At 40.9% G+C, this 22509-nt stretch overlaps 1 pseudogene; it reads right to left on the bottom strand.

Moving 5' to 3' along the window:
* Positions 1–21351, bottom strand: LOC105064145 (N-alpha-acetyltransferase 40-like; annotated as a pseudogene).
* Positions 21352–22509: the final 1158 nt, after the last annotated feature.

Here is a 22509-nt window from a genome sequence, read left to right on the forward strand (position 1 = left end):
TCACTTTGATAAGCAGGATTTAATGATCACTTATATGGCTGCAAATAATCGGGCATGATTATGGGTTGAGAAAATCCTGGGTGTAATTTCAGCTCCAATAATGACTCTGTGGTGGTGGGGCCTTGGTCGTCTGACTCAGTTTTCCTGTTTGAATAAATGGAGGATGTATTATTAGTGACTGTAAATTCCACAGGGAAAGAAAAGGCAGAATGCCACTTTCCTTTAGATAATAGAGATCATACTTTTAAAACTTTGCTTCCTAATTACAAAAAAAAAATCATCTAAGAATTTAAAAATTACATTATAGCTGTTTGTGCCCAACCCCAGGACCACTGAATCAGAATCCCTGATGCTTCAGTCCAAGTATATGTACCCTTTAAGGCTCCACAGATATTTCTTATGTGCATCCTTGATTGAAAAATGCTGCTCCCGGTGATGATAAAAGTCCTCTTCAGTTTGCTATAAGGACTCAAATAAGAATGAGGACTAGTGTCATCCATTCTTCCTTTTGAAATCCGTTTCCCTAAGGGTGTTACTTGTAATTGCAAAGCACTGCTTGAAAATCTTATATTTTGCATTTCTTCTCCCTTAACTCTCTTGAATAAACATCTTGAGCTAAGCAGCAGCATGAGAAAGCAGCAAGGACTATGGCCTTTAGTCTCAGGGGTTTTGGCTTCACTCAAACGAGAGGAATTTCCCGGGAGATTCATTTGTCACTTCACATGTTTTATGTGAAGAAAGCTGGTTATGGAGTTCTTATTAATGCATTTTCTTTCTTTTAGGACATAGGTGATCAAAAAAAAAAAATCACTACCACCACAAATAACAACTCCATGAAGTCACAACATAAATGAAAATGTTAGGTCTTTAACTTGACTCTTGGCCAAACAAATTCCAGTGTTTATTGTCTGACCATTCTTTATTCAGAAAGTAGAGAAAAGGTTCCACTGAGTCACATTCTGTAATCATTCCATGAATCAAAACATCAAAGAAGGCCTCCATGTGTATTTTAACCCAGAGAGACAGATGTTGATATGGCTCAGGAGGAATTTAATTTCTGATCCAGGAATTAAACACACTGAAGTCATCCACCTGGGCTTTCTATTCTTCCCACGTGTGACTTATTTAAGTACATTATTGAGTCCCTATACCTTTCCCAGAAGCAGTGGACACTGATGTCTGCCCATAGCAGAGACACAGGGCAGTGTGTCTAAGACATTTTGGATAGACTTTCTCCCTTACAGGTAGGTAGGGCTGTGGGACCACTTCTGGCCAATGAGTTGCGAGTGAAAGGGTGACTTGTCACTTCCAGGTTGAGGTGAATTCTCTTTGCCTCCCACAGGCACTGTTTCAGGGTGATGTTCCAGACAGTGGAGCCTCTCTGCGCCTGGGTCCCTGAGAGACTCTGTGCAGTAGGGCTCCCCACCTGCAGCATGGGAGTGGACACGCAGCATGAGGGAAAAAATTCAACTTTGTTCTGTTGGGCTTCTGCAGTATTGCCTACCCGGAAGGACCAATACAGGCATCATGGGGTATTTGAAAACACTGCAAGATTGGGCTCCCTTGCTATGTTTTTCTTCAGCGTGATGAATGTTTGGAAGAGCAATGAGTTGCTTATGAAAGCAAGCACATATTTTATTCTACAAACTTTTTGGCCAGAGGACCCTGGTACTTAATTAGAGTCTAGCTCCTTAGTCAAGAATGTTAAAACCATTTAAATAATATGTATATGGTATATTCTTTCTTGATCATTCCTAATATTTCTTGGTAATAGGAGTCTCCCTTGCATCCTAAGAGGCTGCTGGCGTGTTTTTTTGGCTAGAGCCTTCAGGGAAGATCCACCTGCTCAGAGCTTGGTGCCAGTGAGGTGGCTGTTTTCCCCCTTTGGCAATTCTAACCATACCTCACCACCCCAAGAAATCTAGGACTGACCCCTCCATCTTCTTAGATCCTTCCACTTAAATTTCCAGCCTCTCAGGACCACAAATACAGATTCCTGGTAGGCTGGAAGAGGACTTCTCTCCAGCTTTGTTCTTGTGAAAAATTCCTGCAGAACATCTCCCAGGCCAAGCTGAGGACCTTTAGCTACAGAAATTAATATACAGATGGTGAGGATAACAGCCAAGGGGACTGCAATGACCTGGTCACATTCTGGCTTTCGAAGCACCAGTTTCTCTAGTTCACCTAAAAGAAAATACACACTCAGTAGAAAACATAGGTCATATTCCGAATTTCCTTCATCCTCAGATGGCAGCGCTGCTCTGTGGGACTGAGGGGCTGACCGGGCAGGGCCAGCAAGATAGCTCCTAATGAGGACACCTTCCCACAGGCTGAGTTCCTTAACTGGGGCATCCTGAAATCTCAGTGAAATGTGCTTATGGGAAAGGAAGAGGGTGTGCTTTGGTGCAGAGATGCGTCTGAGCTAAGTACTGCCGCGTCCTAGCTGTGTGTCCTTGTGCAAGTTGCTTAACCTCGCTGGGGCCTCTTTCTCACATTTGCAAAGTGGAGATGATACAAATTCCTTCCTTAGAGGGTTGCTGTGAGTGTTAAAAGGAGCGAGGAGGTAGACTGCTTGGCACCTGCCGTGCAATAAAACCTCATTAAGTGTCAGCTATTGTTTTTTTTTAATTGTCCGGCACCACCAGCAATTTTGGTATTTCCCAACTACATTTTGTTAAACATGTAGTAGGTAAATCAGTACGATAAAAGGAAACCGAACATTGGAAAAATGTTAGTATAGCTAAGAAAGAAAATGCTAGAGCCAGTCAGGACTCACTTGATTCCCATCTTCTCTTTGTCAAAGGACCTTTCAGCACAGGCCCTATAGATCATGAAAAGCTCATTATTCTTTCCTTTTCTGGTCCGCAACCCTTCCTTTCAGGAGTTTGACAAAGGGGGAAAGTGCAAGCTGCCTTATCTAAAACAGTGCAATAATTGGTTGTTTGAGCGGCATTTTGTATTTGATTTTCCCAAGGGGAGAGTTGCTGGAGCCAGACAGACTGTCTGGGCCCCAGGGGCAGTCCCCGGCCTTCTTTATAGAAACCTGTTTAACTATGTTCCTAAGTCGCACACGTCCACGCAGTGTACACATGCAAAATATAGCTGCAGAAGAGGCAAGCGCCTCTGTGCAACTAGAAAAGCTGATTAAAAAAACCAACAACCCTCTGTGCAAGGACTTCAATTCTGTCATTATTGTAAGCCGCCCATCACACTCTCAGCCAAAGGAGATCGCGCCTTATTGATCTGAAATCTGCTTCGGCTGCCTCTTTCCTAGCTGGTCTGTTTTGTTTTGTTTCAGTCGCAGAGATGCTTTCTTTCTTCCTAAAGATGGCCACTTCCTTTCCTTCGGTGTTTGTGCTTCTTTATGCGTCAACACCAGAGGGAAAATATTTTAAATGTTTTCTGAGTATGTCTGAGAAGCAGTCAGTGGCTGCCCGCTTTTTATTGACTGGCTCCCGGCAATTCCAAGACGTTCCTATAGACCTTGAGCGCCACCCAGTGGCAATGTGTAGCTAAAACCTTAAAAAAATTGATTTCTTTTAAAGGAACTAGAGTAACTGGTGCATCAGAAGCAGGAGAATGACCAGGTCACGCAATCACCGTGACGGTTATCCTGACCTTTTCTCTCTTCTTGCTTTTGTTTCTTTAGTTATTTCGTGCCATTTTGTTATATTGTTGCTACCATGTGTTTTTTTTAAAAAAAACCTTTTGTGATGTTTATAGTACCTACTTCCTGAGGCTGTTATGGAAATTGAGATTTTAGTAGTTTAAAACTGGGTTGGTATGAAATCCAAGTCTGCATGTTCCCACCACATCCTGAGGGGCTCAGAAGGTAACCGGATTCTAATGAGGAGAGAGCTGCCTTTTCCGCCTCCTGCAGCCTGGGCGAGCTCTGTCATCTCCTCTGCCGCTCTCTTTGGGACACTGCTCTGAACTCAGGTCACCTGAATTCTAGGGCCCTCATGCTCTGTTAGCTCATATCACACTCAAAGCCACGGGGGTGTTTTAGGCGAGGCTTGCTGCTCGTGGGGTCTCAATGGCAGATGTCAGGAAGATAAAGCCTGGGTCTTCCTTTCAGTCACATCAAATTTCCCCTTATTGGCTTTGGTCCTGGTGTTGTTGGGGTCCACTTCAGTGTTTTAGTCATCTGGTCTACTTTTGTGCTGTCTAGAAATTTCATCTCTGTCTCAAGCTATCGATAAACATGTTGGATAGGACAGGGCCAGCAAAGGCCATAATGCGTAAGGGTCCTCTCCAGGACCCTTAATCAACATTTTGGGGGGTAGCTTCAGGAATTTAGCTGGCTGTTGTGAAATTAAGAATCACAACAGCACCATTATGGATCATCTTTTCTATCTAGGCCTTTATATCAAACAGAAGCATGGACATGAAGATGAAGCGACATGCCCGAGGTCATCCCAACTTGGGAGTGATGGAGTCTCTTTGAACTTCACCTATTGTGGGTCTGCTGGAATTCTGTGTGTCAGATGATGCTACAGGCAAATGGAGCAGCTGGGGTGGTGGCGGCATGTATCGTATGTCCTCTGCTCACACACATGCTTCATTGTCTTATTGGACTTCACTTACAAAAACACAAGTTCAGAGATAAAATCATTAAGAATTTCAAGGCAGTGAGAGCAGAATATTAAAAAAATCTGGTGTGTGTGTGTATGTACGTGGCTTCTGAGCATGGGGGCCTGTGGACAAGCTGTGTGCTCATAAAGCTGGGCCTGGGCTGTTATTTTCCTGTGGACCTTTGCACATACTATTCCTATCTATCTATCTATCTATCTATCTTGAAGTATAGTTGACTTACAATGTTGTGTTAGTTTCAAAGACAAATATGATATCACTTATATGTGGAGTCTAAAAAAATAGCACAGATGAACTTATTTACAAAGCAGAGACAGACAGATGTAGAAAGCAAATTTATGGTTACTGGCTGTGGTGGGGTACAGGGGAGGGGGGTGAGGGATATGGGAGTTTGGGACTTGCAGATGCACATACTATTCTTGATGCTTGGAATAGTCTTCCTCGAGCCTCCACTTTCCCTGCTAACTCCTACTCATCACTCAGGCCCTCTGGTGGGCCCCAGTTTCTCTGGGAAGCCTCTCCTGAGCTTCCTCTGCTATGCTGTGTTCCTGGCCTTGGTGAAGCTGTAGCACTCTTTGCCTTTCTCTGTTATTCTATTGTAATCAACTGTATTGTATTAAAATACTGTGTCCTCTGCTGGTGGGAATGTAGTTTGGTGCAGCCATTATGGAAAACAGTATGGAGATTCCTCAAAAAACTAAAAATAGACTTACCATAGGTCCCAGCAATCCCACTCCTGGGCACATATCCAGAGGGAACCGTAATTCAAAAAGATACATTCACACCAATGTTCATAGCAGCACTATTTACAATAGCCAAGATATGGAAACAACCTAAATGTCCATTAACAGATGACTGGATAAAGAAGTTGTGGTATATTTATACAATGGAATACTACTCAGCCATAAAAAGAGTAAACTAATGCCATTTGCAGCAACATGGACAGTCCTAGAGATGGTCATGCTAAGTGAAGTAAGTGAGAGAGAAAAAGAAAAATACCATATGATACCACTCATATGTAGCATCTAAAAAAAAAAAAAAGAAAAAAAAAACCCACCATGAACTCATCTATAAAACAGAAATAGACTTGCAGACATAATAAATAATCTTATGGTTACCGGGGGAAGGGGGTGGGAAGGGATAAATTTGGGAGTTTGAGATTTACAAATGTTAGCCACTATGTATAAAAATAGATTTTAAAAAAGTTTCTGCTGTATAGCACAGGGTACTGTGTTCCATATCTTGTAATTACTTTTAATGAAAGAAATATGAAAATGAATATATGTGTGTATATGCATGGCTGGAACATTGTGCTGTACACCAGAAACTGACACATTACAACTGATAGCACTTCAATAAAAAAATAAATAAGTAAAATTTAAAAAAAGAAGGAAGTAAAAAAACAAAAACAAAACAAAACAAAACAAAATACTATGTGTCCTTATTTAGATGTAACCTTAATGAACTGGAACTTTGTCTCATTCATGGTTGTATCTCAAACAACTAGTCCACTTCCTGATACATACTAGATGCTGAGTTAACTCTTCTTGAATATATAAATGAATAAATAAATTATAATGAAAGAATTTTCATTATAATTTGTTCTGATTTAATGATACTTTAGGGGCTATTGAGATGTGCAGGGTTTTTTTTGTTGTTGTTGTTGTTGTTGTTGTTGTTTTGTCTTTAGAGTAAATGTTTTCAGACAACTAGGCTCCTGATTTTTATGTTTCTTCCCACGATATCAACCTGCAGACTGCTATTCCTGAGGAAGTGAGTGTGTCAGCCTGTATCCTGCTTCTAACTGTTGAGGATTTAGAATGTAGATTGTACATTTGGTAGAGCTTTGCAGGAAAGAAGAGTAAGTAGACAGAGAAAAGAGCAGGAGTCTTTTCTTCAAGACAGAGCAAAAACTGTAGTAAATGAACGATGATGTATCAAGATTGGCTACATAGGCACTTTTTATTTTTTTATTTATATAAAAATTGTTATTGAAATGTAGTTGATTTACAATATTAGTTTCAGTTGTACAGCAAAGCAATTCAGTTACACATATACATACATATATGCATTTTCTTTTCAGATTCTTTTCCATTATATGTTATTACAAGCTATTGAATATAGTTCCCTGTGCTATACAGTAGGTCCTTGTTGTTTATTTTATATATAGCAGTGTGTGTCTGTTAATCCTAATTTATCCCTCCCCACCCCTTCCCTTTTTGTAATCGTACTTTGTTTTCTATGTCCGTGAAATTATTTTTGGTTTGTAAATAGAATTTGTATCCTTTTTTTTTTTTAATTCCACACGTAAGTGATATTACATAGTCACTTTTTAACTTCCTTGTTTTTAACTAAGTTTGGAGTATGGGACAGAGCTATGTTACTCTGTCCTGAAGTGCCATTTTCAGTTCTGTTCTCCATGTTTAACTCACCCTAAAATGTGTCATTATAGGTTAAAGCCGTCATTCCCTCTGCTGTGTGACACTAACTTCTACACGGAATAGCAGACAACGGTTTGATATCATGGGAAGAAACAGAGAAAAATCAGAAGCCTTGTAGTCTGAAAACCGAATGGTGCTCTGCCAAAAGCCAGGGCTCTGAACACAGCCTGCAGGGTTCTGCCACTTACAACCACCTCATCATGCACCTGATATAATCCCAGAGAGGTTCGGCAGATAGGATGTGAACCATATGCAAGTTATGTTTTACTGAGATAAATCCAAAGGATACATTTCGCACAAAGGACACAGGTGGACATCAGGACATCAGGGACGTTCAGGGAGCCTTTCTCATCAGAGTTAATATCAAAAACATTTATCAATGGTAAAGGCGCAGTCATCAGCCCTTCAGGAGTGCCTTCTGGATGTGCTGTGCCAGCGGTTAATTCTTCAGTGCTTGAATTTTGAGGAGATGGGAGGGTAGGGGGCAGAGGAAAGGGCTAGGACAATGGCTATTTATGAAAAGAGGTTACCAGCTCCGCTTTTAATTACTTCAATGAGAAAACCATCAGACAACATTGTAAAATGACTATAACTCAATAGAAAATGTTAAGCTTAAAAAAAAAAAAAAGAAAACCATCAGATTCACAGTAGCAAGGGTTGTACAGGGTATGTATGCACAAGGAAAAGGGTGAGGCCAGGGTCTTAGGTTCGTCCCAGAATGGTGCCCACACACTACTAGACTTGCTTTAAGGACTTGCTGAGTGATGTAAAGTACTTGGCACAGTGCTAGGGACAAATGTTACTTACTATTATTATTGTTATAATTTCTTTGAACCTTAATTTTTCTCATCTGTAAAGTGGACATAAAATAAGAGCTATTAAAAGAAGTAAATGCAGTAATGTAGGTGAATGCATTTTTTAAATTGTAAAGAGTCATGCAAGTGTAGTTTACTTTAATCTTTCCTCCATTTTTTTCTTTTTAGAGGGGGAGGTAGTTAGGATTATTTATTCTTGTTTTTTAAGTGGAGGCACTGGGGATTGAACCCAGGACCTCGTGCAAGCTAGACAGGCACTTTATCACAGAGCTATCCCTTCCTCCTATAATTACATTAATCTTGATGCAGGGAGAAGGATGAGTGGAGGGGAGAGACACAAGGTCTTCAAGGACTTCTAGGGGAGCTGGTATTTCCAGACAACATGAGTTTAATTTGCATTGAGAGGGCCCAGGCTAGGCAGGGGGGATGCAGTAAGGGTGAGAAATGCCGTAGCTCATCTTTGGTCTACTGAGTGCCATGTACTAAATTTCAGAGGAATGATTCTTGTAACCTGAGCCATAGGGATGAGAATTTACATTTATTCAGAAATGACTCAGTGCCAGGTACTGTGTTAATAATAATTACAGTAATAATAATAGTATTGAAAAATAAAGACAACCTATATATACATATTTTACCTACCTATCTTAGAATCTGTTCTCTTATGTTTGAGATTAATCTTTTTTATATTTCTTGGTTTTTTTGTTTGTTTTATTGAGGGGAAGGAAATTAGGTTTATTTATTTAGTTACTTATTTTTATTTTTTATTTTTTAATGGAGGTACTGGGGATTGAACCCAGAACCTCACGCATACTGATCATGTACTCTTCCACTAGGAGATACACCTTCCCCAGGAAAGCTTATACTGAGTGCTTTGTCTGTAGCAGATGTTTCATAAACACCATGCATTATAATCCTCTCAAAATCCCGGTGGAGAAACAGAAAACCTCACTGTGCTGCAGACCCTGGCCTCACAGCAAAGAATTTTAAAGGCAAAATTCTTTCAGCTTTCGGTGTTGACTTAAACTCTATTATGATAATAGTTAAATAGGTACATTCATAAAACCCAGACTAAGATAGTTATAGAATCCAGGTCCGTTTTCCTTATCATTTATTTCTGTGTGCAGTGCTTCTTACTCTCAGCGCCCAGCCAGACAACAAGCCCAACCTTAGGAGTTCACAAAGCTTTTGTTTTGGGTTTTGTTGTTGGGTTGGTTTAGTAAAAGCTAGAAGTTGCAAACAAGCCAATTCACCCTGAATTCAATCATCTTGGTAGTAAATATCACCTTCTCTGCACGATGCTTCCATTTAACTTCAGTAGGACATGAGAGGTCCTGCAAGTGCTTCCTAACTGCCAGAACCTTTTTTTTCTTTTTTTACTTAAAAAAAATTGAAGTACAGTCAGTTTACAATGTTGCATCAATTTCTGGTGTACAACGTAATGCTTCAGTCATACACACACATACATATATTCCTTTTCATATTCTTTTTCATTACAGGTTACTACAAGACATTAAATATCATTCCCTGTGCTACACAGTAGAAATTAGTTGTTTATCTGGTTTATATATAGTCCTAACCGCTAAAAACTTGATATGTTTGGTTATTAATTGGCATTAATAGGAATTAAAAATTTAAAAAGAAAACCCAATAAGAATCACCAAAGATAGTCAAATATTGAGACTTACAAGCAATAAGCAATAATTTCAACTCTCCTCAAAGAGGATCTCAGGTAGAAGCACTGGAAATGTGAATTTCATTATGACTGACTGCCAGCTCTGATAACAAGGAGAAAAATAGAGCCGGCATGAACACTCATGCCCAGCAAGGCCAGAATGCTGCCTGCCACTTCCCTTGTGCTCCCTGAAAATTTTTGATAAGAGAGATCTGGATAATTTTTTTTTCCTAGCGGCGGATCTTTGATAAACAGTGTGGAATCATGAACAGGCTGTATTCATTAACTTTCCACTCACTTTCATTTCAGGGGAACTTGCTTTGTTCATTTTTATTGATAAAAATAATTCTTTTTAGGATAATACATGTTGAAGGAAGGAGATGAATTTGATGATATCCAACATGTATGCACATTGTCTTTTTTATCTGAAAGAGACCCGAGCGTCTTGGCATCAGTCTCTTTGTGATAGTATCTCAGTTGTGATGACAGATTGATTTTTTTGAGCCTCATTCTCTTTTTAGCTCATGGTCATCATCAGCTTGCTTGTGCAAGATACCCAGCTGGCAGTGGGGTCCATGGTCATGAGGATAAAAAGCTAGCGATGTAGAAAAGTATAGCTGGAAAACATTTTAGATTTCATCTATGCAGGGTTTCTCAAACTGGATTAAAGCATGGCCTCCTTTAAAGGAAAAATTCTTTCCGTTTTCGGTGTTGACTTAAACTCTATTATGATGATAGTTAAATAGGTACATTTATAAAACCCAGGCAAAGACTAGTTATCAATTCAGTATGACATACTATTTGGTAAAACAAATTTATAACTTTGAATTTAATATAAAAATATAAAAAATGTTCTGGTTTTGTATCTCATTTGTTGATCTGATTTTTTGATCTGGACCATCATTTGAGCCTTTATTACAATTGATATTGATTCTGCCTTTTAGAAAATGATCTCACATGAAAGCACCGATCTATTGAATGGTCCTATAAATTTATGGTACATCCCAACATTGGAGATACAGAACTTTTCCTTCAACCAAAACACTTCTCTGAGTTTTGGCTGCTACATGTATCCTAACAATTGGTATAGATGAGCAATATGTTTGTAAGCAAAGTGCATTTGACTCTGCCTGCCACATTGTTTTTATTGTCATTTGCTTTGTTTTTAGTTTGGTGCGTTCAGTCTGCGTTGTGATACCTGAATCCTAGCACCTCTATTCTCTGTTCAAACCACTCTGAACCCTTCATTGCACACTGCTGCTGTGGTACCATGTAACTTAACTTGGTACAAACTGAATCATTTATTTATTACATTTATATCTATTTTCTTCCCATTAGCCTGTGGCAAGAACCACATCATTCTGCTTTACTACAGTTTAAAAATAATATTAGATCAATTTCAATTTAATATGTAAATTAAGGAAATGAAGTCTACTTTATAAAAATGTCTTTAAATTGTAAAAGAGAAAAAAATTTCTTTAATCTATGACTGGTAAACAAAAGCAAATGTAGTCATTTATTTTTATTTGTTTTTAATGGAGGTACTGGGGATTGAACCCAGGACCTCCTGCATGCTAAACATGTGCTCTACCACTGAGCTATTACCCTCTCCTTGAAATGTAGTCATTTTGATGTTAGAATATGCCAATAGAAAGGTGGTCACACTTGTTGCCTGACATGTGCGTAATAATAAATACCATGATTACAGGTGTTCCTTGGGCACCACAGGATTGCAAATGCAAACACAAACACAATATTGCATTATAGGGCAGTCTTGGTAGTAAGGCAGTTATCCAGATGACTCATATACTTTAAAAAAAAGATTATCACTAAAATAGAAAGACGATAATAACTTTCTCATAGTACTTGGGCATTCCCTTGAGGATACATCTGTGGATTCCAGTTTGAGAAACACTGACTTAGTCCAACCTATTTGCTGTACTTCTGGAAAAATGTTTGCTTTCATAAGGAACTAGTAATATTAAACTTAGCTTAGTGTGTTAAATTGATCATTATTATTATTAGTTGTTTGAGAGACATTTGTAACAACACCTATCTGATAGATTAGCTGAAAAACTGAGTAGAATAACATATCAATAGTTTTCCTCTAAAGATTCAATGACATCCAATGCTTGCCTGTAAGTTTAGTTATTTAATTCACAGAAAGTCGAAGCAAACAATTCACAGCTTTATAAATGATATCTGTGTTTTCACTCTCATTTACCACATTTCTTCATTTCCTTAAGGATAAAGGCACCACCTTGACTGTATTCCTCACCTTAGTCATTAGAATATTCTCTCCTCACACACTTTACTATGTGAGTTTCAAGCTAATGTTTTGAATGTGTGATTTCATCCTGAGTGTTTCTCCTGTAGGTGAGAATGCTTACTCTGAATTTTAGAGGTGTTTAAATCTGTAACCAAGGAACTGTATGTCAGGCAAAGTTAGTGGAGCTTTGAAAAATCTAATTTAATTCTACTTTTTGTAAAAGGCATAGTGTAAATGCTTCATAATGGCTTGAGGCAAGAAATGTTTCAAAAGAACTCACAATTGTTTCTTTATTCAGAGTCCACTGAAGTGGAACTGTGAGCATTCTCTCTCATAAAATTTTCTTCTGTTGCTTTTTCTTTCATGTTTGGTCTCCAACTAGTATGCAATCCTCACATGAAGACATGTTCTACCAAAACCTGGTATATTTGAATTGCATTATTTCCCTGGGCTATTATTTCTCCTGCTATTGATCTTTTTCAGTATACACAGGTCAATTTTGAAAACTGAGTTTTAAAGGACAGTTGGTTCTTAGATTAAAATGTCATGTAGTAGAGCCATCTGTTAAAGGTGAAATTTTTTCAGAATGCTAAGTCCACCATCGGCAAAGATGCCACCTCCCTGCAATTTCTTTCCATTCCCTATGTTTTCCTTTTATGTATATGATTAGCTTTGAAAACAGGAGAATTAAGTTCTTCTGAGCAGTTACTAGGTAAGTGCAGATGGTTTTGTGTGGTTGCTGGGTGGCAAGGTCTGTGGCACAGATTTGTCCTCATAAATTGAGTTTGTCAGAAGCATGGAGAACATCCACCTCTTTACAGGGGCTCTGTTTCACCAGCCTGGCTTTCTTTTCTCTTGCTCACTCAACTACAGCAAAGCACCTGAGTGAACGCTCACGTACCATGATCAATAATCTCTCACTTGCTCCTGGAAACAACATATTATTTTTTCTGTTTGTTCCTGGATATTTTTTCATATGCAATAAACCCAGCTGACATATGTTTCCATTGATTAAGAGTGTTGAAGCTTAATGACTGAAGGCACATAAGGAAAATGTCGCCAGGGGTCAGAGGTAATATATGGCAGGGTTTACTGGTACTGCCTAGCCACTGTTTTTGGTCTCTCTTTATTGGCCAAGTTGAACATGAGTTACAAGTACAAAGCCGAGGGTCTTCCAGTTTCCCCAATGCTACTTCTTTTGTTAAGAGGAAGAGACTGGCTAAGAATGTAGTTATTGGCAAAACCCTTCTTTGGTCCAAATTCTGTCTTAATGGTCTATAAGCTGTGTGATCATGGGCAAGTTATCTTTACTCCTTAACCTCAATTTTCTCATCTATCTCGCATGTAGCGCATAGAATACAGTGTCCATAGCTATTGAAAGTTTGGAAAAGGTTATACTTGCTGTCATAAATTCACACCCACCAGAAGGAAAGCCCCACAGAGTTGCCTTTCTGTCAACCTGGTTCCTGGATTCTGCATAAAGGGGTTATAGCTATTCATTTTATTACTTGTTCAGTGTCCTGAGGGATTGAACTTGCATTATGTAATGCAAACCACAGAAACCTTACTCTGAATAGACCAGGCCTTCTCTTTTTCCTCTAGCTCTAAAAAATTTTCTCTCATGAAGGCGCTTCACTGGATTATTTATTTTTATAATGTGAACTCAAGCCTGTGCTCACCAAAGGCCCACTCAATATCTAAATGACAGGACATTATAGTTTCAATTATAGAAAAGCTAGAGTATAATTTTCAACAAGCTTCCTCTTGCAGGTACCACTATTGGTTTCTAACAGTCATGAAATTGATCTTAGTCTGTTCTCTCCCAGGATCTAATAAGCTATTAAATAATGTCTAATCATTAGTTGATGGGATGAGAAATCTATTTTTCATTTTTATTAAGTATATGCTCTTAAATATTCCCTCTCTTGTTTACTCAGTGACGTTTCCTTATCCAACACATAAGTAAAATTATTACTGTTTTAACAAAGATTTAGGTCTGTTCAATCTGAGAATGTCAATTCTGTATTTATTCCACCAAGTTTTTAGTTTAAAAAAAAACCAACAAATGACTGGTTTGTGGTCAGAAACTTCTTATAGCTAGCTGACCTGCCTATTAGACACCTGCTTTTTAAATGGAGTGTTTCTAATTTCAGCTCATTTTGGCCTTACATGAGCAGTTTCTGAAACCCTGGTGAAAATATATTCTTCACAGAGGTCCAGTATCTCCCTCAAGATTCCACTGAGAGCATTAAACCTCTTTCTGTTTGTTTGTTTTTGCCGCTGAACAAAGTGTCTTTTACCTGTTACATACAAATACAACCAATGCAAAAAGAGATCACGTTTTCCCTTTGATTTCAGTGATAAGTTGCTAAAGGAAAAAAGAAATATATCTATATCTATATCTATATATATCTCTCTATATCTCAAGAAGGAGTTTATCTTCAAAGTTTTCTCTAAAAAGACCCAGGAAGGGTTAAGAAGAACCACATACATGTCATATGCACATCTGCCGTCAACAAAAATAACCTGAAACAGTGTGCATACAACGAAAAAGTAGTCTCAAACTCAATATTTTAACATGCCCCAAACAAACAGCAAACAGAAAAGCCTAGTCAAAAGTCCTGCTAGGTTTCTCAAAACCAAGACCTTGGGGAAATGGAGAAGGACTGATGGTTGAGAACTGAAAGGGCTCAACATCACCAACAGGGTGACCCGTTGGTCTCGCGTGGCGCCTCCCTGCCCAGCCACACCCCCCACCAGCCCCTAACCCCCAGCCCCCAGCTCCCAGCAGCCCTTGGGGAGTGGCGGAGGTGATTGGACCAGCAGGGCCCGGCACCAAGAGCCGGTCTACCAATGGGCTTGGTGCAGATATCCAATGAGGGGAAAGAGATGTCGCACACTGAACTCACCGTATGTAGGATTTACACTGGGGTTCCTTTTGAGTAGGAGGTTTCAGAAATCCATAATCTGAGACAGTAAATATTTATCATTCTGTGTCCTTTGAGAGACATCAGGGATCAGAGGAAACTCTGTCTAAATGTGCTTCTGTTGTTTCACGATTCTTGGAAGGAGCCTTTCAATGTCCTCCTAGCAATTAAAACTCTCCCTTTAGGGTGAAATCCCCTCGGAGCCAGCAGGGTAGGGGCAAAGGTGGGCTTATTCCAGCGTGAAGCCGCAACGCCTTCTCCAAGGGCATGCCATGTCCACTGCTGGCGGTCAAGAGCAACGCAGAGCTCTCAGCGCGGGGATGGGCCGGGGGGAAGCAGACCGGGGGCACAGGCCATGCACAAGCAGTAATCTAGGGAGAAGCAAGAACAGCTCTGGGGAGCTCCGCCCGTACAGGCGGCCTGAGTCAGGGCAGAGGGTGGGGCGTGAGCAAACTGAGAGCAGAAGGAAAAACTCGATTCGGCCAGGAGATCAAGGGGTTAAGCTCAGAATGCAGCCAAGTCCAAAAGCCCAGAGGAGCAAGTCCTGGTGGCAGGCCCCATTCATACCTGTTCCTGGTCCTCTAGGCCCCTCACTGACAGCAATGGAGGGGGGAGGTAGCCTTCCTCCCAGAGTCGGCTGGTCCTCTGGGACAACTCCACTTTAACTGTGGATCCACAAGGACACTGCCAGAAAGAGCTCCCTCGCTTCCCAGCGTCGTGGCACCAAAGACCTCCCCAGGGTTTCCATCAGAGCATTCCATCCACGAAGCGTGATTCTCTCCGAAGACTCTCTCTGCGCTCAGATCTCACAAAGAGTCCATTCCTTTTTGAGAACCAGCCAGACCCTGACCCAGGGCTCCAGGACTTTCATAAAGGAGTATAAACACTCCATTTGTCCCACTGTGTGTGGCGGTGGGATGGGGAGGTGGGCGGAGGGCGTGTCCGGAATCCAGCTGTAGGGAAGTCGGAGACGCGTACGCCCAAGGGCGCAAGCGCAGAGTGAGAAGGCAGGCACCGTGGGAGAATGCCAGCTGTGCCTAGACTTCCGCCAGCTCCTTCCGCAGCACCAGCTCTGCTCCCGCCTGGCGGCCTGCTCCTCCCCAGGGTCTGCGCTCTCAGGGTGCAGCCTGGAACGTGCAGGGCTGAGGAGACCACAGCTCCTAGCAAGCGACGAGGGAGCGGGGAGAGGCCAGGCCTTGGAGAGGGTGTTCTGGCTCGGGAGTTCAGTGGCAGCCGCTACCACTGGGCCCGCCGCAGGGGAGTGTGGCTCTTCCCAAGCTTGGTTCTCCAACTCAGGATCTCCTAGGGTGCAGTCCTCCTTCCCACAGCAGCCGGAATGGGGAAGGGTCGCGGATTTCAAGTTGCGGCGCTTCTCTGAAGAACTGGTAGGCCCCACGACTGTGCCTAAATGCCGTTAACATCACTTTCTCCTTCTGGGTGCTGTTGGCCCTGAGCTGCAGGATTGCACGAGGGACTTCCCCAGGCCTTCCGGCTGCACCTGGCTCTCCATCCGCACTTGGAAGCGATGCAGGACTTCGTTTCCGCGCTCCCACCAAACCGGAAGTGAGAAAAGGCGCCAAGGATCCAATGTTTTCCAAATCGATGAGGTACCAGGCTGGGTCATCCTTCTTTTCCTTGCGTTTCTCTCGGTCGTTCTAGCCCCACTCGTTTTGCTCAGACATGATTTACCTGTCGGTCTTGGTCAGGTAGAGGCCCAACCCACGGCGACTGGCTCCAGGCCGGACCCTCGCTTACATTCAGTGGAGACGGTTAACCCGTTACCATCATATTTCTTGAACACTGGGAAAGCCTGTAAAGTGTCTCCCAGTCTGATCTATTAAAGCGCTTCTGTCTTTTAATTCCCTCTAATGCAACAAGCATCCAAATGGCAGAAAAGATAACTTAGAAATAACACCATCTGAAGATTTTACTCTGAAAATGTTAAAATGAACCTCCCCCAGCATATTTGTTTTCAAATGATATGTTTGCAATTTGTTTGCAATAATTGTTGTCAATTTTTGCTTCCTCATAGGCAGATGAGAAAAATAATTTAGTATAAGTTTTGGTATGAAGGTGGATTTCAGCCTGGCAATTTATGGAGAAATCTATCCAAATGTCCTAAAGTTTAAACAGGAATGGTCATTGAATATGCAATAATAAAAAGCATCATATTATGTGATATGATTCAGAAAAAATAAGTCCCATAGTAATTGTGGCTGTAGTAGCATTAAAACAATGATTTTTTATCAGTGACATAAATGAATGGTTTATTTTGGACATGCTACAACTTGGTTCTATGATTCTCCCTTGGGTCAATTTTGGAATCTCTAGTACAAAAACTACAGATATCTGGGGGCTTTGAGCCATGATTAACCCAAATAACTGTCTAATTTCTGTTGAGATGGATTGAAATTTGAATGCTTCTTTTGTGGCTATTGTATGCCACCTGCTTAGTGTAAAAAAAAAAACACAAAGAAAAACTCTTGTTCTGCTTGAAAGCTTTCATTGTTTCACTAGATTTCAAATAACTTTGCAAGTAAAAGATGCTGGACTTTTTGCTTGTATTTTAGCCATCAGTGTGTTTTAGCCACTTGGAATACATTGTAGAGATAGGACAGCTGAATATTAGTAAAACCCAGCTGGTGAAAACTATTACACTCCCATTCTTCCATTTATGAGACAGTCTCTTAAATCTCTGAATTGGTTTCCGAACTGCAATCCCATAATCCCACTATGTTTAGGGAAAATGAAAGATCTAGCAATTTAACTGATTTAAACAAGGGATAATTGGAGTTGAAGACGAGGGGTGAGGAAGAATGGTAGGATATTATTTGAAATCTCATGGTGTGTCCATTAGCTTTTACAGAATAACAAACCACCCCAAAACTTAGTGGTCTGAGACAACAGCCGTTTATTTAGTTCACGCTTCTTTGCATTGGCAGTTGGAATGTGTCTGCAGTTGGAACGCATGAAGTGATTCTTCTGGTTTAGGCTGACTCTCATTTATCTGCAGTCAGCTCTTGGTCTGCTCTGCTTCCGGGGATGGAATCGCTCTTGGCTTGGGTGGCAGGGCTGACTGAAACAGTCCTTTCATCATCAATACACTTGTTTGGGCTTCTTCATTTGGGGGGGGGTAGTGGTAAGAGGAGGAGCCCCAGTGCACAAGTGCTTTTCAATCCTTTGCTTGCATCATGTTTGCTAGCTTCCTATTGGTCATACATGTCCCATGGCCAAGCTCAGAGTCAAGTTTGAGGGTGCGCAAACTTCCACGATAAAGAGAGTATGGATACAAGGAGAGGAAATGTGTAGTCATTTTTCCAACCTGCTCCATATGGTTTATTAAGATCAACCATTGAATTAAGTGGGAATTTTTGTTGTATAACTTTGGCACAACTCGAAATCTGTCATTTAAAAAAATATTTTGGAGACCGGTCAAAGACAGGCTTCATGAAAAATAATAGATATATTCAGCTAAAATTTGTTGTTGTTTGTTTGTTTTATGAAGGGGAGGTAATTAGGTTTATTTATTTATTTCTATTTGGAAGAGGTACTGGGGATTGAACCCAGGACCTCATGTGTGCTACGCATGGGCTCGACCACTTGAACTATACCCTCCCTCTGTTCAGCTAGAATTAACACTTTGTCCAAAAACTTTTGGGAATGTTGTTTGGATGATCAGACTTCATGAAATTCAGTCAGAAGGGGTTATGAGATCTCTCTGTTCAGAAATTATAATTTGTATTAGAAAGTGCTGAGAAGCTTTGCTTGGATTCTAGAATGGCTGTCTCAGGTAATTCAGTGCAATCCATTCCATCCTTTTGTGTCTGGATTTTTTGCAAAAGTATGTATTTTTAGCCTCTATCCTTTGAGTGTGTATATAATTATACCACGGATGACTTTCAGTGGAGTTGTGGTTGAGAATTATTAATTCACAGAGCTGAAAGAGGCATTTTTCCATAACTGTCAATATTAGAGTGTCACCCCTGTAACTCATTTTTGGAAAGGGGCAGAAACTGCTCTTCAGTGATAGGATGCATCTAAAAAATAAAATACAATCACCCTCCCCACCTCATCTATCCCAGCCCACTCTTCTCAAAACCTTGCTTTAGTGCTCCAGGAAATTCAAGAGATTTGAATTTTAAGAAAGAAGAAAATCTGATTTAGTTCTCATCATCTAAATAATTGCCACCAAAGTACATAAAGTTAAATTGTTTTCCCACTTGACATTTCAAGTAAGAACTTTCTTTTCTACATTAAAACTTCCCTAAGTGATTCTTTGACTACTGCTCAGTGACTCTTTCCACCTCTTTAAAGGAATTTGTTGATTTTTCAACACCCTTTTTAAGTTTCTTTCTTGCTGTCACATACCTGTTGCTCCAGAATTGATTTGTGATGTCAAGCATGAATAAAATGCTAGATACAGCCAGCCTCAGTGATTAGCATTACTTGGAAGATTGATTTGAAGCAGGGAAAGGTTTGAACTCAAGCTACTTTGAAGAAAAAAATTTTTTATTGAATTATGTTTCCACACTCTGTTGAGCTCTTTGGATGTTTAAAAACAGTAAAAGTCAGTGATACCTGACTGGAAGAAACTGACACTCCACTTCAAGACCTGCTTATGAAAAAAAAAAAAAAAAAAGCAAAACCAAACTAGGAAGAGAAGCTACACTGCATAGCTAGAGTGGGTGGAATGGGCCTTGAAATTCAGAAAAGAGCAACTCCATAAAAATGACTAGAAGCAGAAGTCTTTCTTCAAGGAGGTGGGACTTGAGGTGATATTTACAGGAAGTGGGAATTCTCAAGTGAAAGTGACTAGGAAATTGAGAGCCTCGGTCATAGCTGTTGGAGTCCGAAGCATGAGAAGCATCTCTATTTTCCAGATTCTGCCTTTAGAATTCATTCCAAGGTTCTGAGGCACTGAGGACAAAAGGAGCAAGTGAGCCTTGCAAGCAAGGGGCAAATGACCAGGGGCCAGAAGACAAGTAGCCTTACCGAAGTAGGGGGTTATGCTGGGAGTAATGGGAGCCAGCGCTGGGTATGTAAACAGAGCTGGATTAGGGAGGGCCTTGATTATCCAAATGAGGATCTTGAGTGTGAGTTCTATACATTAGGGACTAAGAAATGTTTGAGAAGATTTGTCTATTTTAAGATTAGAGCACTGAACCTATAGTTAGTTGACTGGAGTTGGTCAATGAATGCCTGAAGGGGGAGCCCACCAAGAGTATTTTATGACCAGGTAAGGGTAATTGGAAACCAGCTCGTTATTTATATGCCAATGGCAGCAAGTAAAGCAAGTAAAATTTATTCTCTATTGGTTCCCCAGTCCTGCATACTTGTTAATACTTGCAATTGCCTCAGTAATTCTTTTTCGCACTTAAGGTACAAGTGGATGCTTCAGATTGCCCAGTTCAAACAACATCAGTTTTACGTTAGTGGTGTCTAGGTCAACAGCATTTGCTTAGGTTGAATCGTTATCTTAGAACTCGAAAGAGCTAGAGAACGGATATTCTGCATTTTGATCTCAAGCTGTTTTAACGTTAATCAGGGTGCTGTTACTGCAGAAACGATCATGTTACAGACTCAGTCGTGTCTCCCTCTCCCCTAAATTCATATGTTGAAGCCCTAATCCCAATATGACTATATTTTGGAGGGAACTTTAGGGAGATAATTGAAGTTAAATGAGGTCACAAGGGTAGGACCTTGATCTGATAGGACTGATGTCTTTACAAGAAGAGAAAGAGACACATACGAACTCTCTCTGTGTGAGCACAGAGGAAAGCCATAGAGGACACAGTGAGAAGGTGGCCATCTGCAAGTCAGAGAGAGAGAGATCGCACCAGAAGCTGAGTTTTCCAACCGCTGGTCTTGGACTTCCAGCCTCCAGAACTGTGAGGAAATAAATTTCTGTTATTTAAGCCACCCAGCCAGTGGTTCTTTGTTATGGCAGCCAGAGCAGACTCATGCAGGTGGTAACCCTCAAAATGAAGGACGTTAGGGCACGTGTGCTGGGGCTCACAGCTGCTTTATTTGCCTTGTTGTCCATAACCAGGTTCTAGGCGCGGGAAGTATCTAGGGTGCAGATTTCTATTAGAATTACTTTAAAGGATGTGAGGTCCCAGATCTTGACTTTGTACATCATCATGTACATTCAGCTCTCAAGTGTTAAGGGATAATTTCTTGACAAAACCTTAGCAAGGGCTATTGTAAATCTTGGTCATGGGTGAGAAATTCATGAGAAAATTTCCCTGAGGAAATCTGCACTTTTGTGCAGATGAGAGAGAGTAGTTATGTTTTCTAAAACAGTATTGATTCATGGGCTCTAATTTAGGTTGGTGAGTGACTGCCCTCTTGACAATACAGGGATGGACACATCTATTTGTGAGCGAGTAGATTGTCATTTGGCTGGTGGGCATGATTTGATACTATGCCAGCCAGCTCTTTTTCCTGAACAGACTTGCGTTGCAGTTTATATAATAGCTGGTTTCCAGGCAGAATCAATATGATTTTGAAAGGTAATTCTTACCTGTGTTTCCCAGATCTCTTTCAGGTTTTCCATTCCATTAAAACTCAATTTGTGCAATTCTATGGTGAGAGTTGGTCTGCCAGAAACTATTTGTGCTCCAAGATGCATAATACTAGTAATATTGCCTCCTTCCCTCCCTTCCAAAATGCTACCTGTTTTTATTCTCTTTGTAATAGAAAACAGTGAATTCATGCAGAACCTATTAAAATGTCTTCTTTTCAGGGTGAGAAGCATTTTATTTTAGTAGGTTACTTACTATAGCTTCAAGATCAGTTCTGGTCATTTGAAACAGAAGCAATTCTGCCTCAACTGGTATGATGAAAGCCTGGAATGGGTGTTCTCTGCTATAACCAGTTTATGCCTAGAGGCTGGTTCTTTGTCTCATGCAGCACTTTGTGGATTTTGCAGACACCACCCCATCCCCTGCAGCGGAAAGCCTTCACTATTTCTCCAAGTTGGCTTAGTGTGCCCTGGCTGACCCCATCCCATGCCTGCTTGAGTCCATGCCATACAGTCTTCTTTTGCATAGCTCACCTCATCTCTCCAGCTGTCCCCTGGGGCAGGGTCCCATGGAGGTCACTCAAGCCTGAGCATCTTCTGCTGGGTCCACTCTAGCCCTCAGGAAACCTGACCAGTGTGTGCAAGGACAGCTTTCTGCATCCCAGCCTTCTTTTCTTCCCCTGCAGTCAAGACGCATTCCAGTCAGCCTGTCTCTTTAAGATTTTCCAGATAAGAGCAGGCCCCAGAATCTGCACTCTCCATCCCCGGAGGACACAGGGCTACACTCCCTCCCAGGCGCCAGGCAGACTAACACACACCTGCTTCTCAGTAAACACTCGCCTGGGGCACCCTCCCGTTGTCCACCCTTCATCCTCTGTTCTCTCTGAATAGTTCTCTGGAAACCCTGTCCTTTGGCTAGTGGTGGGGCTTGGGGGTGGGGAGACACTCCTCTAACAAGGATTGGAATGGGGAATGCTTAACACTAACAGTTCTGCTCAAAGGCCTTGTCAATACCTTTAATTTCTTAGCTTTCTTTCCCATATCCTGGAGATTGGTAATGTGCCAAGGATTGTCATTTTCAGTTTTCTGGATGCTTCTTAGCTAGTTCTGTTTGTGTTTTTGGCACATCTCTTTAGAACAGAGGGATACTTGACCCCTGTTAGTTTCAGCTGAGATTAGGAAATGTCCCATTTAACATTCTATTATAAGAAGAATGATTGGAATTGAGAACGAGAGGAGATTGAAAGAAGATTAATCAAAATGATT

This window comes from Camelus bactrianus, chromosome 8 (assembly GCF_048773025.1).
Source record: "Camelus bactrianus isolate YW-2024 breed Bactrian camel chromosome 8, ASM4877302v1, whole genome shotgun sequence".
Lineage (NCBI taxonomy): Eukaryota > Metazoa > Chordata > Mammalia > Artiodactyla > Camelidae > Camelus > Camelus bactrianus.